The following is a 24,976-nucleotide window of genomic DNA, read 5'->3' on the forward strand; positions in this document are numbered from 1 at the left end:
GCCCAAGGGGTTAAGGTACCAAGACTGTTGGCACCAGGTGGCCGGCTCACAGGAGACACGAGTGAGTGTGTTTGCCGGAATGTGCAAAGCGTGGACACAGGGACACGCCGGTTACAGAAAGGCACAGGGCGAGTGTACGGAGGCACGGAGAGTACTGGAGAACACAAGGCATGTACATGGGAGTGCGATAGATACAGGATAGTGCAAGGCGGGTACACGAGAGCACGTATGGCGTGCACCAACTATCACACCCGGGTGCGAGCAAAGCAGGATGCGTGCACAGGAGCACGTCAGAGTACAGAGTTAAGCAGAAGGTGTGCCAGGAGGCGCAACAGAGTACAGGATCAGAGCGTGTGCCAGGAGGCACAACCGAGCACAAGGCAGAGTACAGGATCAGAGCGTGTGCCAGGAGGCACAACTGAGCACAAGGTAGAGTACAGGATCAGAGCGTGTTACATGAGGCACAACTGACCACAAGGCAGAGAGTACAGGATCAGAGCGTGTGCCAGGAGGCACAACTGAGCACAAGGCAGAGGACCCGAATACAGCGCACAGCTAGGCAAGGACAAGGCAGACCAATCCAGGAAGCACAACAACAATAAGGCACCTCCCATAGGAAGAGGCAGCCTGATATAGCACATGATCACTAGGACTTCCGAGTCAGGTCCTCCAATACCATAGAGAGGACAGGCCCGGAGGCAGAGCTGAGAAGAGTGCACGTGCGCACAAAGAACATGGTGCAAACATGGAACTAGGTACGAGAGATGCGCGTGCGCACCCAACGGGAACCCCGGAGCTGCCGCTGCTCCAGAAGAGGTGACGTCAGGACCGAGGTCCCGCCCCAAAGTGAGAGCGGCGTGACAGGCGGCGTGACACCAAGTACTGGATGGGCACAGGAAAATCCACTTCACAATATTCATTTTGTACTCCAATTCTGGTTTCTTATGCATTGACGGCAAAGCCTGCCTTGCTACCAAGTCATACTCACCCCATTCCCCCCTTGGAAGAAACATGGATGAGGGCCTCTTAAAAAGAAGAAAAAAAAAGGCCCATTAAAAAGGAGCCGGTCTCCTAGACTTGTAATGCCCATGCACTGTGTATTGGGCTGACAAACATTTTCCCCTGTGGGGAACACCTCAACCTTTTCCATAATAAGTATTTTACGCCCAGCAAAACAACCCACCCATGTTAGGTATTTGACACTGGCTGTAGCCACATGGAACATGTAAATGCTGGTGATCTAGTGGCGGCGGATGATGACACGTGAAGGAAGGCCTGATTAAAAACTATGCCCAATTTAAAGGAGCCGATCTCCTAGACTTGGAATGCACTAAGTGTATGGGCTGGCAAACATTTCCCCTGTAGGGTACACCGCAACCTTTTTCTGAAGAAGTATTTTATGCCCAGCATAACCGCCGACCCTTGTTAATAATTCGTCACTGGCTGTAGCAGCATGGAACATGTTAACCCTAGTGATCTAGTGGTGGTGGATGATGACACGTGGAGGAAGGCCTGATTAAAAACTATGCCCTATTTAAAGGAGCTGGTCTCCTAGACTTGTAATGCCCATACACTGGCTGGAAAACATTTCCCCCTGGGGGTAAACATCAACATAGTGTCTACATGGTTTTTTTTAGGGGCCTCATAAACACTTTGCAAAACTGTAATGTGGTTTCCTACACAGTTGCTGCTGGGAAGGTGCAGGTTTTTAGTAGAAATATGGCGGACGAATCGTTGGATGAAGTGAAAAGGAAAAGGAGCATGGTGATGACAGGAATGGGAAAGTACATGATTAATAACAGCAGTGGCTTTGGGAGGTATGAGATCGAGGATACAGCCCGTGTCTGTATGAAGGTCAAAGTACATGTTCGTGAGATGCTGAATTAGAGAAAGCAGATCAGTGTTGGAGGAAAACCAAACAAACTGATGGATGCTCGTGAAACACTAAGTTTAAAGAGGAGTCCACCATCCATAACTGTAAACACACCCGTGGCTAGTGTTGAGCGATACCATCCGATATCGTGAAATATCGGATCGGATCGGACCTATTTCCAAAAAGTATCGGGTATCGCCGATTCCGATACTGGAAGCCCCATTCAAGTCAATGGGACAGAAATATCGGAATTAAAAAAAACCCTTTTCTTTCCTTGTAGGTTAATTCTACATGAAGAAAAACAACTAAGAATAATGTAGAATGTATTGGGGGAGGTGGTGGAGACATTAAAGGCATAGAGGTTTAGCCCAATCAAATGGAATAGCAGGAATACATTTTTTTTTAAGACGTTCGGAGTTACAAAGATATTGACTATGTTAACTTTCTTTATATTTTGTCAGATATGTATGTTTCACTACTTCCATGCTCTTCACCTTCTTTTTTACTTCTCCCACACTTTCTCCTTCATGATCCTCAGCAGCAGCAGCATCTTTTTCATCAACTTCTTCTTCACCTTATTCATCTTCTTCTTCACCTTCTTCCTAATATTTTTTTTGTACATTATTCATATTCTTCTTATTCAACGATTCTTCTTCATATTCTACTTCTTCATCTTCTTCCTATTCTTTTTCATCATATTCTTATTTGTGACAGGCATTCCTGTAGTTATCTATAAAAGTTTGAAGATTACACATTCCGTTCTGCCTGTCACAAAAGATTTACAACAGGATTTGTCCGCTTTCAGTTTGGCCTGCAGCAGCAGGCATTTTCCAGGGGCACCACGAGGAGGAACGGACTCACCCCCATACACTGCTTAGTCTTCTTCTGCTTATAATTTAGATAATATCTTTTGCTCTGATTTTTAGTCTTATGCTTAATGTTCTTCTGCTTTTGGTTCTTCTGCTTTTGGTTCTTCTGCTTTTTGTTCTTCTTCTTGGTCTTCTGTCTCTTGTTGTTCTGCATCTTGGTGGTTGTCTTCATGTTCTTTGTCCTCTTGGTCATCTTCAGGGTCATCTTTTTGGTCTTCTTCGGTGTGGTCTTCAGGGTCGTCGTCTTCAGGGTCGTCGTCAGGGAGATCCAGAGTGAGAACCAAAAACCATTTCCACAAGCTTGAACTTAGGAAAGTAGCAGAAGGTACAAGAAGGCTGAGGAACTGCCGAGAACCAGCTGACGGTACTGGAACCCGGATGGGTAGCAGAAGGAACAATAGCAAATGGAACTAGCGAGGACCAGCTGACGGTGCTGGAACCCGGAGGGTCAGCAGAAGGAACAAGAGCCAATGGCACTACCGAGGACCAGCTGACGGTGCTGGAACATGGTTACTAAGCAGGAGGTACCTGTGCTAGAAAGCACTACCAAGGACCAGCAGACGTTGCTGGAACTTGGATACTGAGAAGGAGGCACCTAAGCCAAAGGCACTGCCGAGAACCAGCTGACGGTGCTGGAACCCGGATAGGTAGCAGAAGCTGCAAGAGCAAATGGAACTAGCGAGGACCAGCTGACTGTGCTGGAACCCGGAGGGGCAGCAGAAGGAACAAGAGCCAATGGCACAACCGTGGACCTGCTGACGGTGCTGGAACACGGTTACTAAGCAGGAGGTACCTGTGCTACAAAGCACTACCAACGACCAGCAGACATTGCTGGAACTCGGATACCGAGAAGGAGGCACCTCAGCCAAAGGCACTGCCGAGAACCAGCTGACGGTGCTGGAACCCGGAGGGGCAGCAGAAGGAACAAGAGCCAATGGCACTACCGAGGACCAGCTGACGGTGCTGGAACACGGATGGGTAGCAGAAGGTACCCATGAAAAACAAAGTTGCAAGGCTGCGAGCCGGCAGCAGTTACCGAAACCTACAGTCCTTACAGGGGGTGCTTGTCCTATTGGCACTACGGAACAGCCTTTATTACCAGAACCCACAGCCCACATAGGAAGCACCTAAACTCCTAAACTGCAGGCACTATAGACTCGGCTAACTCGACCGCAACACGACAGGACAACGTATTGGTGGCAAAGTGACGTTGACACTACCCGGAAACAGCAGGCGTGCTGGTACCAGGCTGGGCAGGAGGGAGTACCCGTGCCAAAGACACTGCTGAGAACCAGCTGACGGTGCTGGAACCCGGAGGGGCAGCAGAAGGAACAAGAGCCAATGGCACAACCGTGGACCTGCTGACGGTGCTGGAACACGGTTACTAAGCAAGAGGTACCTGTGCTAGAAAGCACTACCAAGGACCAGCAGATGTTGCTGGAACTTGGATACCGAGAAGGAATCACCTAGGCCCAAGGCTCTGCCTGGAACAAGCTGACGGTGCTGGAACCCGGAGGGGTAGCAGACTGCAGGCACCATAGACTCGGCTAACCCGACCGCAACACGACAGGACAACGTATTGGTGGCAAAGTGACGTTGACCCTTCCCGGAAACAGCAGGCGTGCTGGAACCAGACTGGGCAGGGAGTACCCGTGCCAAAGACACTTCTGAGCAGCAACTGGCGATGTTGGAGCCCAGGGTCAATCAGGGTGTAGGCTGAGGCCTAATTTCATCAAGTTTTATATCTGTTTTAGACTGCTACTGATTTTAAACGTGCTCCAATTAGGCCTCTGGCTCCACTCTGTCTCTAGTATTTCCCCTGGCCTCCAACACCGCCAGTTGCTGCTCAGAAGTGCCGTCTGCACAATCAACACTTGTTACTGTGTTACTGGGGTTCAGTAACGTCTGCTGATCCCCTGAAGTGTGTCCGGCAATGTCTCCTGCTCTGTCCACATTCCCACTACTAGTAGTGGGAATGTGGACAGAGCAGGAGACATTGCCGGACACACATCAGGGGATGAACTGACGTGACTGAGCCCCAGTAACACAGGAACAAGTATGAATTGTGCAGATGGCACTTCTGAGCAGCAACTGGCGGTGTTGGAGCCCAGGGTCAATCATGGAATAGGCTGAGGCCTAATTGCAGCAAGTTTTATATGTGATGTAGTTTGAATGTGGAGGCAGCAGGAGATATTGCCATACACACAGCAGGGGAGCAGCAGGCATTACTGAACCCCACTAAAAAAAAACCAGGGGAAGAGTCTTGAGGAGATCATTTGCATATTCCCAGTGCCTTCTGGGATAAGTGAAGAGTCTCCGCGAGCTCAACGATCACTGGGTTTTGGCCGTTGCAGCTGAAAAGAGGAAATCGGAAAACCAGGGGAAGAGTCTTGAGGAGATCATTTGCATATTCCCAGTGCCTTCTGGGATAAGTGAAGAGTCTCCGCGAGCTCAACGATCACTGGGTTTTGGCCGTTGCAGCTGAAAAGAGGAAATCGGAAAACCAGGGGAAGAGTCTTGAGGAGATCATTTGCATATTCCCAGTGCCTTCTGGGATAAGTGAAGAGTCTCCGCGAGCTCAACGATCACTGGGTTTTGGCCGTTGCAGCTGAAAAGAGGAAATCGGAAAACCAGGGGAAGAGTCTTGAGGAGATCATTTGCATATTCCCAGTGCCTTCTGGGATAAGTGAAGAGTCTCCGCGAGCTCAACGATCACTGGGTTTTGGCCGTTGCAGCTGAAAAGAGGAAATCGGAAAACCAGGGGAAGAGTCTTGAGGAGATCATTTGCATATTCCCAGTGCCTTCTGGGATAAGTGAAGAGTCTCCGCGAGCTCATCGATCACTGGGTTTTGGCCGTTGCAGCTGAAAAGAGGAAATCGGAAAACCAGGGGAAGAGTCTTGAGGAGATCATTTGCATATTCCCAGTGCCTTCTGGGATAAGTGAAGAGTCTCCGCGAGCTCAACGATCACTGGGTTTTGGCCGTTGCAGCTGAAAAGAGGAAATCGGAAAACCAGGGGAAGAGTCTTGAGGAGATCATTTGCATATTCCCAGTGCCTTCTGGGATAAGTGAAGAGTCTCCGCGAGCTCAACGATCACTGGGTTTTGGCCGTTGCAGCTGAAAAGAGGAAATCGGAAAACCAGGGGAAGAGTCTTGAGGAGATCATTTGCATATTCCCAGTGCCTTCTGGGATAAGTGAAGAGTCTCCGCGAGCTCAACGATCACTGGGTTTATCGGCGCGCAAATTTGGGCTCATCTTTCATCGTTTTTAAGAAATCTCAAGATGGAAGAGGCCAGGAGCCATTTGGTGAGCTGCATTTCTTGCTACATGTTCACAGACTTACCAGTGGAAAAGCCAAACTTCACATGCCACAAATGCAAGCTTGTGTCCCTGTTGGAGGAAAAGTTGCAAAATCTCGAAGAGAGGTTAGCTACGTTGAAGATCATTAAGGAAGGTGAAGAGTTCTTGGACAGAGCAGAATTATCTCTTCATGTTACAGAAAGAGAAGAAATTCGAAGTGCACCTGAAGAAACAGAGGAATGGAGACATGTGACCCAGAGAAGCAGGAGGATCAGGAGGCAGTCAGCACCCATACTGCTCAGAAACCAGTACCAGGCTCTCACGCAGGAAAACAATGAAGAAATACATCAGGATAAGACTTTGCCAACAAGCAGCAACCTTGTATGCCTTCAGAGTCCTCCTGGATGGAGAAAGAAAAATGTTGTGAAGAAGAAACGGAGAGTGGTGGTCATGGGGGATTCCCTGTTGAGAGGAACTGAGGCCGCTATCTGCAGACCGGATATAACTTCAAGAGAAATGTGCTGTCTTCCAGGTGCAAAAATTAAAGATGTGTCTTACAGGATATCAGGACTCTTCAGACCTACAGATGACTACCCATTCCTGCTACTACATGTGGGGACAAATGACACTGCAAGAAACGACCTGGAAACCATCTGCAGAGACTTTGAAGACTTAGGCAAGAAAGTGAAAGAACTGGGAGCGCAGGTGGTCTTCTCTTCCATCCTCCCAGTGGATGGCCATGGAACAAGGAGGTGGAATAAGATTCTGCAGGTGAACAACTGGCTACGTCGATGGTGCCGTCAGCAACGATTTGGATTTCTGGATCACGGAGTGAACTACTTATACGATGGACTACTTGCTAGAGATGGGGTGCACCTTACGAAGACTGGTAAGCATGTATTTGGAAGTCGCCTTGCTACACTTGTAAGGAGAGCTTTAAACTAGAACAACATGGGAAGGGAAACAAAAGACCAGAAAAAGCCATACACCTGACAAATGCTATTGAGAACTCTGCTATTAGAAGTGGAAAGGAAGAACAAAGACGAAAGAATCTAATTAATAAAAATATTGGAGAAAGAGAAACCAATCACAAACTAAAATGTTTCTATACTAATGCACAAAGCATGGGCAACAAACAAGGAGAATTGGAACTACTAACACAGGAAAAGAAATATGATGTCATTGGAATCACTGAAACTTGGTGGACAATACACATGATTGGAATACAAGACTAGAAGGATACAACTTATTTGCAAGAAACAGACTTGATAAACGAGGAGGGGGTGTCGCATTGTATGTTAGAAACGCGTATATCTGCACAGAGATTGAAGCTTCAGAGACTGGGAGTTCTGTGGAAACTGTTTGGGTAAGAATACAAGGACAGAACAATGGAAAGGACACCATTGTAGGCATTTACTACAGGCCGCCTGTGCAAGCTGAAGCTATGGATGAACTCTTTATGCATCAAATGGCCAAGTTCTCCAAAAAATATGACATAGTTGTCATGGGAGATTTCAACTATCCAGACATTTGTTGGGAATCTCTCTCAGGCAAAACTAACAGGTCAAGAAAATTCTTATCCTCTCTTGCTGACAACTTTATCTTCCAAAAGGTAAGGGAGAAAACAAGGGGAACTGCTACCTTGGCTCTAATCCTTATAAACAGGGAGGAAATGGTTGAGGAGGTAAAAGTGGCTGGGACCCTAGGAGGTAGCGACCATGCTATTTTAGAATTTTGGATAACTAGAGGCGGAAGACCTGTGAAGACTCATACGTCAAGGTTAGATTTCAGAAAGGCAGATTTTAAGGGATTCAGAAAGAGAATTGGAGGGATCCAATGGCTGGATATCCTTAAAGACAAAAATGTCCAGGAAGGATGGGAAATCTTGAAAAATGAAATTCTCAAAGCACAGTTGTTAACAATTCCGAAAAGAGGGAAGAATAGGAAGCAGTTAAGGAAACCAGGATGGATGAACACAGAACTTAAGCACATGCTAAAAAGGAAGAAAAAAATGTTTATAAAATGGAAAGAGGGAGGCATATCTAAAGAAGAATATAATGCTGTCTGCAGAACCTGCAGGGCACAAATCAGATTAGCTAAAGCTGAAAATGAATTGAGGCTTGCAAGAGATGTCAAAAGCAATAATAAAGGATTTTGGGGATATGTCAAAAGTAAAAGAAAAGTCAAAGATGCTATAGGATTTTTACAGGATGAAAATGATGAAATGGTAAGACAGGATGTTGAGAAGGCTGAACTTTTAAATTCCTATTTTGCATCTCTTTTCTCTCAGAAAGGAAATGTAACATCAACTGTTATTCACTGTCCTATTAAGGGAATAGAAGAATCCAGGATATCTATAAACAGAAAGATAGTGAGGAAACACTTAGCTAGCCTAAATGAATTCAAGTCTCCAGGTCCAGATGAATTACACCCCAGAGTACTGAAGGAGATAGCAGAAGAAATTTTTGAACCCCTCTCTATAATCTTTGAAAATTCTTGGAGAACAGGAGAAGTGCCAGAAGACTGGAGAAGAGCAAATGTTGTTCCTATCTTCAAAAAGGGGAAGAAGGTGGACCCAGGTAACTATAGGCCGGTGAGTCTGACTTCTATACCAGGAAAGATCTTTGAACAAATTATTAAACAACATGTATGTCAATACCTGGATAAGAATGAAGTGATTAAACAGAGTCAGCATGGGTTTGTAACTAATAAGTCATGTCAGACTAACTTAATTTCCTTCTATGACGGTATCACTGATTGGGTGGATCAAGGAAATGCTGTAGATATAGTATATCTTGACTTCAGCAAAGCATTTGACAAAGTCTCTCATACAATCCTTATTGAAAAAATGATTAAGTATGGAATGGACAAGGCAACTGTTAGGTGGATTCATAACTGGCTTAGTGATCGGACCCAAAGAGTGGTCGTAAATGGCTGCACATCCAGTTGGAAGAATGTCTCAAGTGGGGTACCACAGGGCTCTGTCCTGGGCCCTGTATTGTTCAACATCTTTATCAACGATTTAGATGAAGGAATTGAGGGTAAACTGATTAAATTTGCTGATGACACAAAGCTAGGAGGGATAGCTAATACTAGAGAAGAGAGAGAGAGGATTCAAAAAGATTTAAATAAACTGGAGAAGTGGGCAGCAACTAACAGAATGGTTTTTAACAGGGAGAAATGCAAAGTACTACATCTGGGCAATAAAAATGGAAAAAGCATATATAGAATGGGAGGAATAGGGCTAAGTGACAGCACATGTGAAAAAGACTTGGGTATACTAATAGATCACAGACTGAATATGAGTCAACAGTGTGATGCAGCAGCAAAAAAGGCAAATGCAATTCTAGGATGTATTAACAGAAGCATACAGTCTAGATCACGTGAAGTCATTATTTCCCTCTACTCCTCTTTGGTCAGACCTCATCTGGAATATTGTGTCCAGTTTTGGGCACCACATTTTAAAAAAGACATCAACAAACTGGAGCAAGTTCAGAAAAGAGCGACCAGAATGGTGACCGGTCTGCAAACCCTGTCTTATGAGGAAAGGTTGCAGGATTTGGGAATGTTTAGTTTGCAAAAGAGAAGACTGAGAGGAGACTTAATAGCTGTCTACAAATATCTAAAGGGCTGTCACATTGTAGAAGGATCAACTTTATTCTCATTTGCACAAGGAAAGACTAGAAGCAATGGGATGAAACTGAATGGGAGGAGACACAGATTAGATATTAGAAAAAACTTTTTGACAGTTAGAGTGATCAATGAGTGGAACAGGCTGCCACGAGAAGTGGTGAGTTCTCCTTCAATGGAAGTCTTCAAACAGAGGCTGGACAGACATCTGACTGGGATGATTTAGCGAATCCTGCTTTGAGCAGGGGGTTGGACCAGATGGCCCAGGAGGTCCCTTCCAACTCTACGATTCTATGATTCTATGATTCTATGATTCTAATACTGGAGCATGTGTTTTTCTCTGTGCAGATGGCACTTCTGAGCAACAACTGGCGATGTTGGAGCCCAGGGTCAATCATGGAGTAGGCTGAGGCCTAACCGCAGCAAGTTTTATATCTGATGTTGTTTGAATGTGGAGGCAGCAGGAGATATTGCCGTCCACACAGCAGGGGAGCAGCTCGCATTACTGAACCCCACTGCCACAGGAGCTGGTGTTTTTCTCTATGCGGACGGCACTTCCGAGCAACAACTGGCGATATTGGAGCCCAGGATCAATCATGGAGCAGGCTGAGGCCTACTTGGTGCAAGTTGAAAATATGATCTAGATTGAATGTGGAGGCAGCAGGACATATTGCCGTCCACAGAGCAGGGGAGCAGCTGATGTTACTGAACCCCATTGACACAGGAGCTAGTGTTTTTATCTGTGCGGATGGCACTTCCGAGCAACAACTGGCGATGTTGGAGCCCAGGATTAATCATGGAGCAGGCTGAGGCCTACTTGGAGCAAGTTGAAAATGTGATCTAGTTTGAATGTGGAGGCAGCAGGAGATATTGCTGTCCACACAGCAGGGGAGCATCTGGCGTTAGTGAACCCCAGTAACACAGGAACAAGTGTTGATTGTGCAGACGCCATTTCTGAGCAGCAACTGGCGGTGTTGGAGGCCAGGGGAAATACTAGAGACAGGGTGGAGCCAGAGGCCTAGTTGGAGCAAGGTTGAAATCAGTAGTAGTGTGAATGTTGAGGCAGCAGTAGACATTGCCGTACACACAGCAGGGGACCAGCTGGCGTTACTTAACCCCACTTACACAGGAGCTAGTGTTTGTCTTTGTGCAGACGGCACTTCTGAGCAACAACTGGCTGTGTTGGAGCCCAGGATCAATCATGGAGCAGGCTGAGGCCTACTTGGAGCAAGTTGAAAATATGATCTAGTTTGAATGTGGAGGGAGCAGGAGATATTGCCGTTCACACAGCAGGGGAGCAGCTGGCGTTACTGAACCCCACTAACACAGGAGCTAGTATTTTTCTCTGTGAAGACGGCACTTCTGAGCAACAACTGGCTGTGTTGAAGCCCAGGGATTACAGTTCAGGTGGTAGAAACATGAACACAGCAGGAGACCTGGATAATGTTGCCAACAAATTATTTATTCCGGAAGAGGACTGGCAAATTCTGGCGAGATCCAGGCCTTGTTCATTTTCAGAAAAGTAAGCCGGTCAACATTATCGGAGGATAGTCGCGTGTGACGGTCTGTTAGTACACCACCTGCGGCACTAGAGACGCGTTCCGATAATACACTGGCAGCAGGGCAAGCCAGCACGTCCAATGCATACTGGCTAAGCTCTGGCCATGTATCCAGCTTAGAGACCCAAAACTTGAAGGGGGAAGAGCCATCTGGGAGTACACTGACAGGGCAAGACATGTAGTCTGTCACCATCTGACGGAAACGTCGCCTCCTGCTGACTGGAGCCGTCTGTGATGGTGTAGACATTTGTGGCGGGCACACAAAACTTTGCCATATTTGGAACATACTGGTCTTTCCTTGTGCTGAGGCGCTGTCTCTGCTCCTTCTTTGTGCAGAGCTTCCTCTCCTGCCTCGACGCACAGAGCTGCTTTGTAAATCACTAGCAGCACTGCTCTCGGGTTGAATGGAGAACATGATAGAATGCACCAGTGTCTCTTGGTACTCCCGCATTTTACGCTCCCGGTTCAACGGTGTTATGAGGCTTTATAAGTTGTCCCGGTAGCGAGGATCTAGGAGGGTGTACACCCAATAATCAGCCATGTTGAGAATGTGGGCGATGCGGCGGTCGTTTCTCAGGCACTGCAGCATGAAATCAACCATGTACTGCAGACTACCAACTGCCCAAGAAACGCTGTCCCCTGCTTGAGGCATCTGCTCTGCCTGCTCTGCATCACCCCACCCTCGCTGTACATTCTGACTAGAGCATTGTGTACCTCCCTCCTCTGGAGAGATGTCTTCCTCCTCCATTGACTCCTCCTCATCCTCCTCACAAAGTGTCCCCTGCCTAGGCCTTTGTGAGGAACCACGTAGCGCAGACTGTTATGAGCTAATTTTCTGCTCCACCAGTTGAGAGTTCTCCTTCCGTTCTCCCTCTGGTGGTGACAGGAGGTAGTGAGGTTGGTTGGTTGGTTTTGCCACCTGATGACAAGGATAACGATTGGATCTCTGGAGTATCAGACTGGATATAAGACAGCCAACGCCCTATCCTAGTGCTGGTGATTCAGTCTGCTTCTTAGGTCTTGGACTTCAGCTCTCTTCCAGTCTTCTTGAGTTAAGTTTGTTTTTTGCTAATGTTCACACTTGCGCTTGTTGGTCAATTCAGTTTCTTGTGTGGTCAGCTTGCCCCTGCTGGGGCTATGCTGAACTTCCACTCCTATTTATCTGTATTTGCCAATTTGCCTTTTTGTCCCTTATTAGATTGGCCTCTTTTTGCTCTGTTTCAGAATATTTCAGAGTGCTGATATAGTGGGAGAAGTCTAGTGACTTCAGGGTTAATTTTGCTATCAGATGTGTTGGACATTATTTTTGGTAGGGTTTTTTGGCAGATTGCAGACAGTAGCTTTCCTTTCCTGTCTTTTCTAGTTAGTCGGGCCCCATCGTTTGCTCAGCCTATTTTCCTGCCTGTGTTTGTGTTTTCATCTTGCTTCACCGTCAATACATGTGTGGGGGCTGTCTTTTCCTTTGGGGTCTGCTCTGGGGCAGTTAGTTTTCCCTTTTCTTGCTTTAGGTTTATGTAGTCCTCCGGCTGTGACGAGGCGTCTAGGAACAACGTAGGAACGCTCCACTGCTACTGTTAGTTTTGTGGTTAAGATCAGGGATCTGCAGTCTGCATAGTGACCAACCTCTCTGGTTTTCTGGGACTTAGCTTTTGTTGTTCCTCCTCGGTGATCCATTCATAACAGAATCATCAGCCACACCGCAGATTCTAGGGTACTCAAAAGCATGGAAAGATTGTTTAAGGGAAAAGGAAAAGGAAAAAAAAAGTGTCAGAATTTTTATTTTTTCTTGGTATATATTTTCCTCTTTTTTTTCTGGGGCCATAGGAGGATTTTTTTTTTTCTAATGGAGATTAAGCAATTGTCTGATCGTGTGGAGCAACTTGTTGCTGAAGTGCAGGGAATTTCCACCTACCTCATTCAGTCACATGCTGCTGAACCTTAGATTCCTACTCTTGATGTGTTTTCTGGGGATCGGTCTAAATTTCTGAATTTTAAGAATAATTGTAAATTATTTCTTGCCTTGAAGCCTAATTCATCGGGGAGCTCTGTGCAGCAGGTTAAAATTGTCATCTCCTTGCTGCGCGGCGATCCCCAGGATTGGGCTTTTTCTCTGACACCTGAAAATCCTATTTTGACTAATGTGGATGCATTTTTTCAAGCCTTGGGGTTGTTGTATGATGAACCTAATGCTGTTGATCAAGCTGAGAGAACCCTGTTGGCATTAGACCAGGGTCAGGATCCTGCAGAGTTGTACTGTCAAAAATTCCGAGAGTGGGCGGTCCTTACTACATGGAATGATAGTGCATTGGTGGCTCTCTTTCGGAAAGGTTTGTCAGAGACCGTAAAAGATGTTATTGTGGGATTTCCTGTTCCTTCTGGTCTGGATGGCTCTATGTCATTAACCATTCAAGTTGATCGGCGTTTACGTGAACGTAAATCTACACGGGAGGCGCTGCCACCTTTTGAACAAATGTCTGAACCTATGCAATGTGATGGGGTTTTGTCTAGGGCACAACGTCGGGAGTTTAGAAGGCGTAATAAGCTGTGTTTTTTCTGTGGAGACGCCTCTCATACTATTTCTGTCTGCCCTAAATGAGAGAAACGTTTTGCACACACATTTGCTGTGGGCAGTATACAACCTACCGTATATACTCGAGTATAATCCGACCCCCCTAATTTTGCCACAAAAAAACTGGGAAAACTTATTGACTCGAGTATAAGCCTAGGGTGGGAAATGCTCCATAGATTATTCCCCCATATGGTGTCCCCAGAAGAAGCTCCATACATTGTTCCCCCATATACTGCCCCCATAAGAAGCTCCATAGATTATTCCCCCATATGCTGCCCCCATTAGAAGCTCCATAGATTATTCCCCCATATGCTGCCCCCATTAGAAGCTCCATATTGTTCCCCCATATACTGCCCCATATACTGCCCCCATAAGCAGCTCCATAGATTATTCCCCCATATACTGCCCCCATTAGAAGCTCCATAGATTATTCCCCCATGTGCTGCCGCTGCTGCAGCATGTAAAAATAAAAAAAATGACATACTCACCTCTCCGTCGCTGGGTGTCAGATACTCACCTGTCCTGCGTCCATGGCTGCTCACCGCTATCTGCCACGTCATCAGTCAGTGACGTTCAGACTGCAGGGGGCGCGGCGCGCACTAATCACGTCACCGCGCCCTCTGCTGTCTCAAGTCACTGACCGATGACAGACAGCAGCAAGCAGCCATGGACGCAGGACAGGTGAGTATCGCTATACTTACCCGTCCTGACGCTGTCGCTTGAGCCCCCAGCTTCTCTGCGCTCTCTCTTCCTGCGTTCAGCGGTCACGTGATACCGCTCATTAAAACTCATGAATATGCGCATATTCATGAGTTTTAATGAGCGGTACCACGTGACCGCTGAAGGCAGGAACAGAGAGCGCGGAGAAGCTGGGGGCTCAAGAGACAGCGTCAGGACGGGTAAGTATGACCTGACACCCCCGCCCCCTCTCCCCCTCCAACCCCCCGGTGTATATGACTCAAATATAAGCCGAGAGGGGGACTTTCAGCCCAAAAAAACGGGCTGAAAATCTCGGCTTATATTCGAGTATATACGGTAAGTTCCTTTTGGCAATTACTCTGATCTGCTCCTTGTCCACATTTTCCACTACGGCTTTTGTGGATTCAGGAGCAGCTCTGAATCTGATGGATTGGATTTGGACTTTGCTAAACATTGTGGTTTGTCCATGACGCCTCTGCAGACGCCTATTCCTTTGAGGGGTATTGATGCCACTCCTTTGGCGGAGAATAAACCTCAGTTTTGGACCCAGGTGATAATGCGAGTTGCCCCAGACCACCAAGAAAATTGTAAATTTTTGGTGCTGCATAATTTGCACAAAACTATTGTTCTGGGGTTCCCCTGGTTGCAAACTCATAACCCAGTTTTGGATTGGAAATCTGTCTCTGTGGTGAGTTGGGGTTGTCAGTGTGTTCTTAGGGACGCTCCTGTTTTCTCCACCTCTCCTCAGTCTCATGATGTTCCTGATTATCTGACTGATTTCTCTGATGTATTTAGTGAGAGTAAGTCTGCGTCTTTACCTCCTCATAGGAGTTATGATTGTGCAATTGACTTGATGCCTGGGTGTAAATTTCCCAAGGGTCGGCTTTTCAACTTGTCTGTACCCAAACATGATGCTATGCGATCCTATATTAAGGAGTCGTTGGAGAAAGGTCATATTAGACCATCCTCGTCACCTTTAGGTGCTGGTTTTTTTTTTTTGTGGCCAAGAAAGATGGTTCATTAAGACCGTGTATTGATTATCTTTCCCTTAACAAGATGACGGTTAAATATCAGTACTCGTTACCTCTGATGTCTGATTTATTCTCCAGAGTTAAGAGTGCCTGCTGATTTACTAAGCTTTACCTCAGGCGGGCGTATAATCTTATTCGCATCAAGTACGGGGATGAATGGAAGATGGCGTTTAATACTCCGGAGGGACATTTTGAGTACCTGGTGATGCCTTTTGGGCTCTCTAATGCCCCTTCTGTCTTCCAGTCCTTTATGAATGATATTTTCCGAGACTTTGTGGATAAGTTTTTGATCATCTATCTGGATGATATTTTGATCTTTTCTAGTGATTGGGATTCCCATGTGGAACATGTCCGGACTGTGTTCCGGATTTTGAGGGAGAATTCCCTGTTTGTTAAGGGATCGAAGTGCCTCTTTGGTGTACAGAGGATTTCATTTTTGGGATTTATCTTGTCTCCATCGACTATTGAAATGGACCCGTCCAAGGTACATGCCATTTATGATTGGGTTCAGCGTACTTCTTTGAAGGCTCTCCAGAAGTTTTTGGGTTTTTCTAATTTCTATCGTAAATTTATAGGTAATTTTTCTAGTATTGTCAAACCACTGACTGATCTGACCAAGAAGGGAGCTGATGTGCTGAATTGGTCTCCTGAGGCTGTCTCAGCATTTCAGGAGCTTAAGCGGAGATTTACTTCAGCTCCAGTTTTACGGCAACCTGATGTCTCACTTCCATTTCAAGTGGAGGTAGACGCTTCTGAGATTGGTGCAGGAGCTGTTTTGTCCCAAAAAGACCCTGTGACTTCTAAGATGAATCCCTGTGCCTTCTTTTCTCGAAAGTTTTCCCCATCTGAACGCAACTATGACGTGGGGAATCGGGAATTGTTGGCCATGAAATGGGCATTTGAGGAGTGGAGACATTGGTTGGAGGGAGCTAGACATCAATTTGTGGTCCTCACCGATCACAAGAATCTGATTTATCTGGAGTCGGCCAAACGCTTGAATCCTAGACAGGCTAGATGGGCCTTGTTTTTCACGCATTTTAATTTTGTGGTCTCTTTTCTTCCGGGCACTAAGGATGTTAAGGCAGACGCCCTTTCTTGGAGTTTCTTTGCTGATTCTCTTAATGTGACCGAGCCTACTACTATCCTAGGTGAGGGGGTAGTTCTTTCTGCCATTTCGCCCGATTTGAGACAAGGCCCTGGAGGAATTTCAGGTGGATAAACCTGAGCGTTGCCCTATGGGAAGATTGTAAGTTCCTGACCAGTGGAGAAGGAGAGTGATGTCTGAAGTCAATTGCTCCGCATTGGCTGGTCATCCGGGTATTTTTGGTACCAGAGATTTAGTGAGTCAGTCTTTTTGGTGGCCTGCCTTATCTTGTGATGTCAGGAATTTTGTACAGTCCTGTGGGACTTGTTCTCGGTCTAAACCCTGTTCTCGTTCTAGTGGGTTGCTGATGCCCCTGCCGGTGGCCAAGAGGCCATGGACCCATATCTCAATTGATTTTATTTCTGATCTTCCTGTCTCTCAGAGAATGACTGTTATCTGGGTGATTTGTGATAGATTTTTGAAGATGGTCCATCTTGTACCACTCCCAAAGTTGCCATCTTCCGCTGAGTTGGTACCCTTGTTTTTACAACAGGTGGTTCGGTTACACGGGATTCCTGATAACATTGTGTCCGATAGAGGGGTCCAGTTTGTTTCAAGATTCTGGAAAGCCTTTTGTTCCAATCTGGGAATTCAGTTATCCTTCTCCTCTGCGTTTCATCCCCAGACCAATGGGCAGACTGAGAGAACAAACCAGACCCTGGAGTCTTATTTAAGATGTTTTATATCTGCTGATCAAGATGATTGCGTCTCATTTTTGCCCTTGGCCGAATTTGCGCTGAACAATAGAGCTAGATCTGCCACTTTGATGTCCCCCTTTCTCTGTAATTTTGTTGTTCATCCTCGATTCTCTTCAGGGCAAGTGGAATCTTTGTCCTGCCCAGGTGTGGACACTGTGGTTGTGAGAATGCAGCAGATATGGGACCAAGTGGTGGATAAGTTGTCACTCTCTCAGGAAAAGGCCCAGCATTTTTCCAACCGGCATAGGACCATTGGTCCCCGGTTTAAAGTGGGTGGTATGGTTTGGTTGTCGTCTAAGAATATTCCTATGAAGGTTGCATCTCCAAAATTTAAGCCCAGGTTTATTGGTCCTGATAAGATTTTTGAGATTCTTAATCCTGTTTCTTTTCGATTGGCTCTTCCAGTTACGTTCAAAATCCATAACGTATTTCACAAGTCACTGTTGAAGAGGTTTGTTGAGCCAGTAGTTCCTGTGGCGGCACCTCCTGACCCTGTATTGGTTAAAGGCAATGTGGAATATGAGGTAGAGAAAATATTGGATTCTCGTTTGGTTAGACGGAGACTCCAGTATTTGGTCAAATGGAAGGGTTATGGCCAGGAGGATAATTCTTGGGTCTCTGCCTCTGATATTCATGCCAATAAATTGGTTCGTGCTTTTCAGCGGGCCCATCCTGATCGGCCTGGTGGCAAGGATGAGGGTTCGGTGACCCCTCCTCAAGGGGGGTACTGTTATGAGCTCATTTTCTGCTCCACCAGTTGAGAGTTCTCCTTCCGTTCTCCCTCTGGTGGTGACAGGAGGTAGTGAGGTTGGTTTAAGTGGTAGTGATCTGCCACCTGATGAGAAGGATAATGATTGGATCTCTGGAGTATCAGACTGGATATAAGACAGCCGACGCCCTATCCTAGTGCTGGTGATTCAGTCTGCTTCTCAGGTCTTGGACTTCAGCTCTCTTCCAGTCTTCTTAAGTTAAGTTTGTTTTTTTGCTAATGTTCACACTTGCGCTTGTTGGTCAATTCAGTTTCTTGTGTGGTCAGCTTGCCCCTGCTGGGGCTATGCTGAACTTCCACTCCTATTTATCTGTATTTGCCAATTTGCCTTTTTGTCCCTTATTAGATTGGCCTCTTTTTGCTCTGTTTCAGAATATTTCAGAGTGCTGATATAGTGGGAGAAGTCTAGTGACTTCAGGGTTAATTTTGCTTTCAGACGTGTTGGACATTATTTTTGGTAGGGTTTTTTGGCAGATTGCAGACAGTGGCTTTCCTTTCCTGTCTTTTCTAGTTAGTCGGGCCCCCATCGTTTGCTCAGCCTATTTTCCTGCCTGTGTTTGTGTTTTTAACTTGCTTCACCGTCAATACATGTGTGGGGGCTGTCTTTTCCTTTGGGGTCTGCTCTGGGGCAGTTAGTTTTCCCTTTTCTTGCTTTAGGTTTATGTAGTCCTCCGGCGGTGACGAGGCGTCTATGAACAACGTAGGAACGCTCCACTGCTACTGTTAGTTGTGTGGTTAAGATCAGGGATCTGCAATCTGCATAGTGACCAACCTCTCTGGTTTTCTGGGACTTAGCTTTTTGTTGTTCCTCCTCGGTGACCCATTCATAACAGCAGACTGTCCAAAAGAAGATGGCATTTGTGACTCCTCATCCCCCGCCTCTTCCAAAACCTCCACCCTTAGTGCTTGCAGTGTTTTTTGAAGCAGGCAGATAAGGGGGACAGTCATGCTGACTAGTGCATCATCTGCACTCGCCATCCGCGTGGAATCATCGAAGGCACGCAAAACGTGGCAGATGTCCTTCATAGAGGCCAACTCAGTGGTGCTGAAGTGTGACCGGCGCACAGTGCGACTTGTTTGCGCCTGATGCAGCTGGTACTCCATTACTGCTGCCTGCTGCTCACACAACCGCTCCAACATATGTAACGTTGAATTCCACCTGGTGGGTAGGTTACATATGATGCGATGTTCCGGAAGGCGTAATCGGCGCTGCAGAGCTGCAATGCGCGATCTTGCCGTGCTGGAACGCTGCAAGTGAGCGCACTCTATGCGGACCTTGTGCAGCAGTGCATCAAGATCCGGATAGTCCCTCAGAAAGCTCTGCACGACCAAGTTGAGCACATGTGCCAGACATGGGATGTGAGTGAGGTTGCCTAGGCCCAGAGCTGCCACTAGATTTCGGCCATTGTCACACACTACCATGCCTGGCTGGAGATTCGCTGGCACAAACCACACGTCGCTCTCCGGCTTGATGGTATTCCAGAGCTCCTGCGCTGTGTGGCTTCGATTCCCCAAAGAAATTAATTTCAGTACAGCCTGTTGACGTTTGGCCACGGCTGTGCTCATATCGGTCATAGCAGGCTCCTGCAGCGCTGATTCTGAGGAACTGGAGTATGAGGAGGAGTTAATGTGTACAGACTGGATTCCTGCAATCCTTGGAGTTGGCAGAACATGTACAGCGCCACTCTCCAGATCTGTACCCGGCTCCACAACATTGACCCAATGGGCAGTGAGGGAAAGGTATCATCCCTGTCCATGGGTACTGGTCCACGCATCGGTGGTCAGGTGGACCTTGCTACTGACGGCGTTTAGTAGCGCATGTTTAATTTTTCCCTCCACATACTTTTGCAGGGCAGGGATGGCTTGCCTGCTGAAATAAAAGCAGCTGGGCATGGTGTATTGTGGGACTGCCAATGCCATGAAGTTACGGAAGGTGTCAGTCTCCACTAGCCTGAATGAGAGCATTTCAAGGGCCAGTAATTTTGCAATGCCAGCATTCAGAGCCTGTGCTTGGGGATGGTTTGCCGAGTATGGCCGCTTTTTCTCCCATGCCTGTGCTACCGATGGCTGTAGAGTGGCCTGGGAGTGTGAGGATGAGCGGGAACGTGGTGCTGTGGGTGGAATGTCACTGGGTCTCTGGACAACAGTGCCAGAGGTTCTTCCTTGGCGATCCTGTGAGGAAGCCGAACCAGCTGTGTGTGAGCTGGAGGAAGAGGCTACAACACGAGCTGATGAGGTGGTATTTGGTGCTGTAGGTTGGCCTACGTCTTCAGTGTGTCTTTGTAACTCCACCACGTGCTTGGTCCGCTCATGTTTCCACGTATTTGTGGTATTGAGGTTGCAGACACTTTTCCCTCTTTTGACTTTCTGATGAGACAGCTTGCATTTGACAAAGCAAATGTCATCTGCAACTGTGTCAAAAGAGGACCACGCACTGCAAGTCTTGGGAGCATCCGTTTTGGCTTTTGGAAGAGGAATGCTCCTAGCGAGTGCCGAAGTGGAGGCTACAGGCAACCTAGTCTGCCCCCTCCCTCTCCCTCCTGTTTTAACCGTTCGGGGAATCTCTTCCTCAGAGCTGCTCCCACCACCTTCCTGTTCCTCACGCCATGATGGGTCAAGGACCTCATCATCTACACTCCCCTCTTCAAACACCTGCTTCTCCTGGGTAGTCTCGCTAGCACCGTACGCACCAGAAAGTCGCACCTGAGTCTTGTCATCATCTGATGCATACTGAGGTGTGCTGACCATAGGCACTGGCCCACCCGCCTCTTCAGATTCAGAGGGACAAAGCAGTTGTGTATCACTGCATACTTCCTCTTCTTCACATTCTTGAATGCTGCTTGGCTGGTCCCCTCTTTCCAAGCCAACAGATTCAGAGAACAGAAGTAGAGACTGTGATGGCTCCTGTACAGGGCTCTCTGACTGCCTGGGCATTTTGACAGGTGTTGAAGAGACAGATGGTTGCTCTTCAGCGCTCTGGCCCTGAGAGGATGTGGAAGTCATTGAAGTCGATGCATTAGCTGCCATCCATCCGACAACGGCTTCAATTTGTTCGTCCCACAGCAGTGGGGTACGGCGAGGTCCTACAAAGCTGCGCATAAAGGACTGTTGCCTGGTAAAACTGGGGGATGCTGAGTCACTGGTGCCCGCAGCAGGCACAGAATCCCCATTTCCTCTCCCTTCTGCAACTCCACGCACACGACCACGTGCCTTACTCCCTGCCTTCTTCATCTTGGTAGACTGATAAAGATAGGCACAAAAGTACAAAGGGGGGGGCTTAGTGTGCTTATTCCTGAACAGCTGCTAACAGGTATAAGAAACACTAATTTTATAAAGTGTGTAGACTACACTTTAATATGAGCTGATGTGGCCTACACAACTGTCAAGTGGAGTGTTTGGTGAACTTTATTTTGTTTTTGTTTTTTTCAAAAAAACAAAAAGGATGTGACCAAAGATTTGAAAGCGATAGTATCACAAACTTTTTGGAGCTATTACAATGCAGGAAGGTAACCTACAATGCAAAAGATGTGGCTCCAAAGAATAGGGTAATACTAATCTGGCTGCAGCTGCAGGGCACAGGCCAGAAAAAAGGCTCCTCTATCTACTCCTATATAGTGTTTGCAACCAACCAATGTAGATAGATACGGATGGATGCACACTAATAGGAGAATTAATGAAAAATTAGCTGCAATAAAAGTAAAATATGTATGAGGCAGTGACGCACGCTGAGCGGCCTACAACCAGACGTAGCTGTAGGACACACTACAGCGTGAGCTGCACTCACACACAGAGACCTCTCAGACAGCCGTGAACAGTGCAGATAACTGGGCACTAGCACTGAAAGGCTGCATAAAAACTCCGCTGTCTACTCCTATAGTGTTTGCAACCAATCTATATGGATACGGATGGATGCACACTAATAGGAGAATGAAAAATGAGCAGCAATAAAAGAAAAATATGTATGAGGCAGTGATGCACACTGAGCGGCCTACAACCAGACGTGGCTGCACTCACACAGACCTTGCAGACAGCTGTGAACAGCGCTACAAGGCAAAAGAAAGCTACACTGATTGAGAATGTAGCCTGGGTAAAGCACAATATTATTTGGAAAATCGCTATCTCTAACTGTCCCTCAAAGTCTTGAACAGCAGCCTGTCCCTAACTGAATTCACAGCAGAGTGAACCCGAAATGGCGGCGGCTTTTATAGTGCATCATGACATCATTTCAGCAGCCAATCACAGCCATGCCATTAGTTAACATGCCTACATGCCTAACAGGATGTGCCGACACTTCTGAGGATTGTCATTGGCTGAATCAAATCAAATTGGCTCATAGCATTATGGGAACTTCCAATTCCGGTATTCGATATGCTAAAAGTATCAGAACTCAGTATCGGAATTCCGATACCGCGAATATTGGCCGATACCCGATATTTGCGGTATCGGAATGCTCAACACCACTCGTGGCAAAAGCTTCTTCATCTTCACCCATACATATTTCCAATAATATCCAAATGTCCCAGTCGAAAATTTTGTACTAGTGTAATGAACACTGTTAAAGGAATGCCACTAAACGTACATAACCACAACCGTTGGAAACACCAGATTTCCTCTTTACAAGATATGGACGATGATGGTATTGATGACAACTTTGAAATTTACCACATCCACACCAATAAGATGAAGATCACAGCTGCAAAACATGCAAAAAAGGCCGTGAATGTCTTGAAAATCATTTTCTCTAGGGCTGTTACCCTCTTAGTTAAGTGATACTGAATGATGCATATACAGCTCTCATGTCTACTCAGCGTGAGATGATGTATTCTGATTTGTCCAAGTCCACTTTTTGAAAGCGAGCAGAAAAGAAGGATGATATAGCGGGAAGACGTGTGATTTTGGTCTGTAAGGAGGTGATGTCAGGTACATATAGGTAGATCTGGGTGTCATCGGCATAGTGATAATATTGCAAACTGTGCCAGTACATCAGCTGTCCCAGGTTGAAGGTGTAGATGGAGAAGAGTAGGAGTCCTAGAACAGAGGCTAGGGGAACTGTTATGATTGAGTCACTGAGTAGGAAAAAACAAAACACAAGCTCAGCCCAGAAAATCAGAGAGGTTGGAAACTAGCGGATTGCAGACCCCTGATCCTATCACACAACTAGCAGAACCTGTGGAGTGTTCCTACGGTGATCCTAGACACCTCGTCACAGCCGGAGATATACACAAGCCTAAAGAGAGAAAAGAGAAAAACTGACTGCCCCAGAGCAGACCCCAAAGCAATAGGCAGCCCCCAACATATAATGACGGTGAAGCAAGATGAAAACACTAAAACAGATAGAAAGATAGGTTGAGCAAATGATGGGGTCCAAGCTAACTAAGGGTACTGTCACACTTAGCGATGTACCAGCGATCCCGACCAGCGATATGACGCGGTCAGGATCGCTGGTACATCGCTAAGTGGTCGCTAGTGAGCTGCCACACAGGCAGATCTCACTAGCGACATCGCTGGGGACGGGGGTCTGTTATGATTGAGTCACCGTAGGAGGCAAAAACAGAAATGCTAGCTAAGTCCAGAAAACCAGAGAAGTTGGCAGCTATCGGATTGCAGACCCCTGAACCTATCAACACAACTAGCAGTAGCCGTGGGGGGTTCCTACGATGCCCTAGACCCCTCGATCACAGCCGGAGAATTAAATAGGCCTAAAGAAAGAAAGGGGAAATCTAAACTGCCCCAGAGCAGACCCCAAAGCAATAGACAGCCCCCAACATATAATGACGGTGAAGCAAGATGAAAACACTAACACAGACAGAAAGATAGACTGAGCAAAGACGGGGCCCCAGCTAACTAGATAGAAAAGGACAGGAAGGTTGCTGTCTGCAATCCGTGAAAAACCCTATGAAAATAAGAGCCAACATACTGACAGTGAAAAAGGCCCTGAAGACACTAGGCTTCAAAAAGCTTTGTCAGTACTCAGTAATATTCTGAAGACAGAGCAACAGGCAAAAGGAGATTCAGCTCACCCCAGCAGGGAATGGCAGAATCCAGAAAAGCAAGGAAAACAAAAACAAAACACAAATGCAACAGGCAAAGCAAAAATCTTAGCTTTAGAGGAGCAGGAATCAGACTGGTGTCCTAGAAGTCCACAGAGAACTCACCCGCAGGGCAGAAGGGCATCGGCAGCCTTATATCCAGTCCGTGACTCCACTCAGCCAGTCATCCTCATTAGACTCAGGTGCCTGATAATCAGGCTCATTACCTTCCTTTACCAGAATAGGGAGTTCACCAGACCTCAGTGACGAAGGGGAAAATGAACTCACAACAGGGGTCGCTACTTACCTGTCACACTAGGCGATCCTGTGTCCTCCCGCCCGGCTCCACGAGTCGCTCGTCGTCACAGCAGGAAGCGCCGCAGGAAGCAGACGAAGAGAAACAGTCCAGCCTGTTCTCGCGCGATCAGCGATAACCAGCAGGGCAGCCGGTCGTAGGTAAGTATCAGACACAGCGATATCGCTAGCAATATCGCTATAACGTCACTAGTTATAGTGATATCGCTAGCGATATCTCTTAGTGTGACATGCCCTTAAAAAGGACAGGACAGAAAAGCTGCTGTCTGCAATCCGAGAAAACCCTGCCAAAAAATACTACCAACACAACTGATAAGCAAAAAGGACCCTGAAGTCACTAGACTTCAAACCCTATATCAGCACTCAGAATATTCTGGAAGCAGAGCAAAAGAGAACACTGATCAAGGAAAAAGAATCCAGCACACCCCCGGCCGGGGATGGCTGAACTCAAAAAACAAGGTAAACAAAACCAAAACTAATAAGTTCAATAG

General features: G+C 46.7%; 1 protein-coding gene across 4 annotated transcripts in view; it reads left to right on the forward strand.

Annotated features, from left to right (window-relative positions):
• MTG1 (mitochondrial ribosome associated GTPase 1) overlaps positions 1–24,976 on the forward strand; it is a 536,307-nt gene that overhangs the window by 390,818 nt on the left and 120,513 nt on the right. The window lies entirely within an intron of this gene.

The sequence above is a fragment of the Dendrobates tinctorius genome, unplaced genomic scaffold, assembly GCF_039654945.1.
Source record: "Dendrobates tinctorius isolate UK_male_01 unplaced genomic scaffold, ASM3965494v1 ptg000184l, whole genome shotgun sequence".
NCBI lineage: Eukaryota > Metazoa > Chordata > Amphibia > Anura > Dendrobatidae > Dendrobates > Dendrobates tinctorius.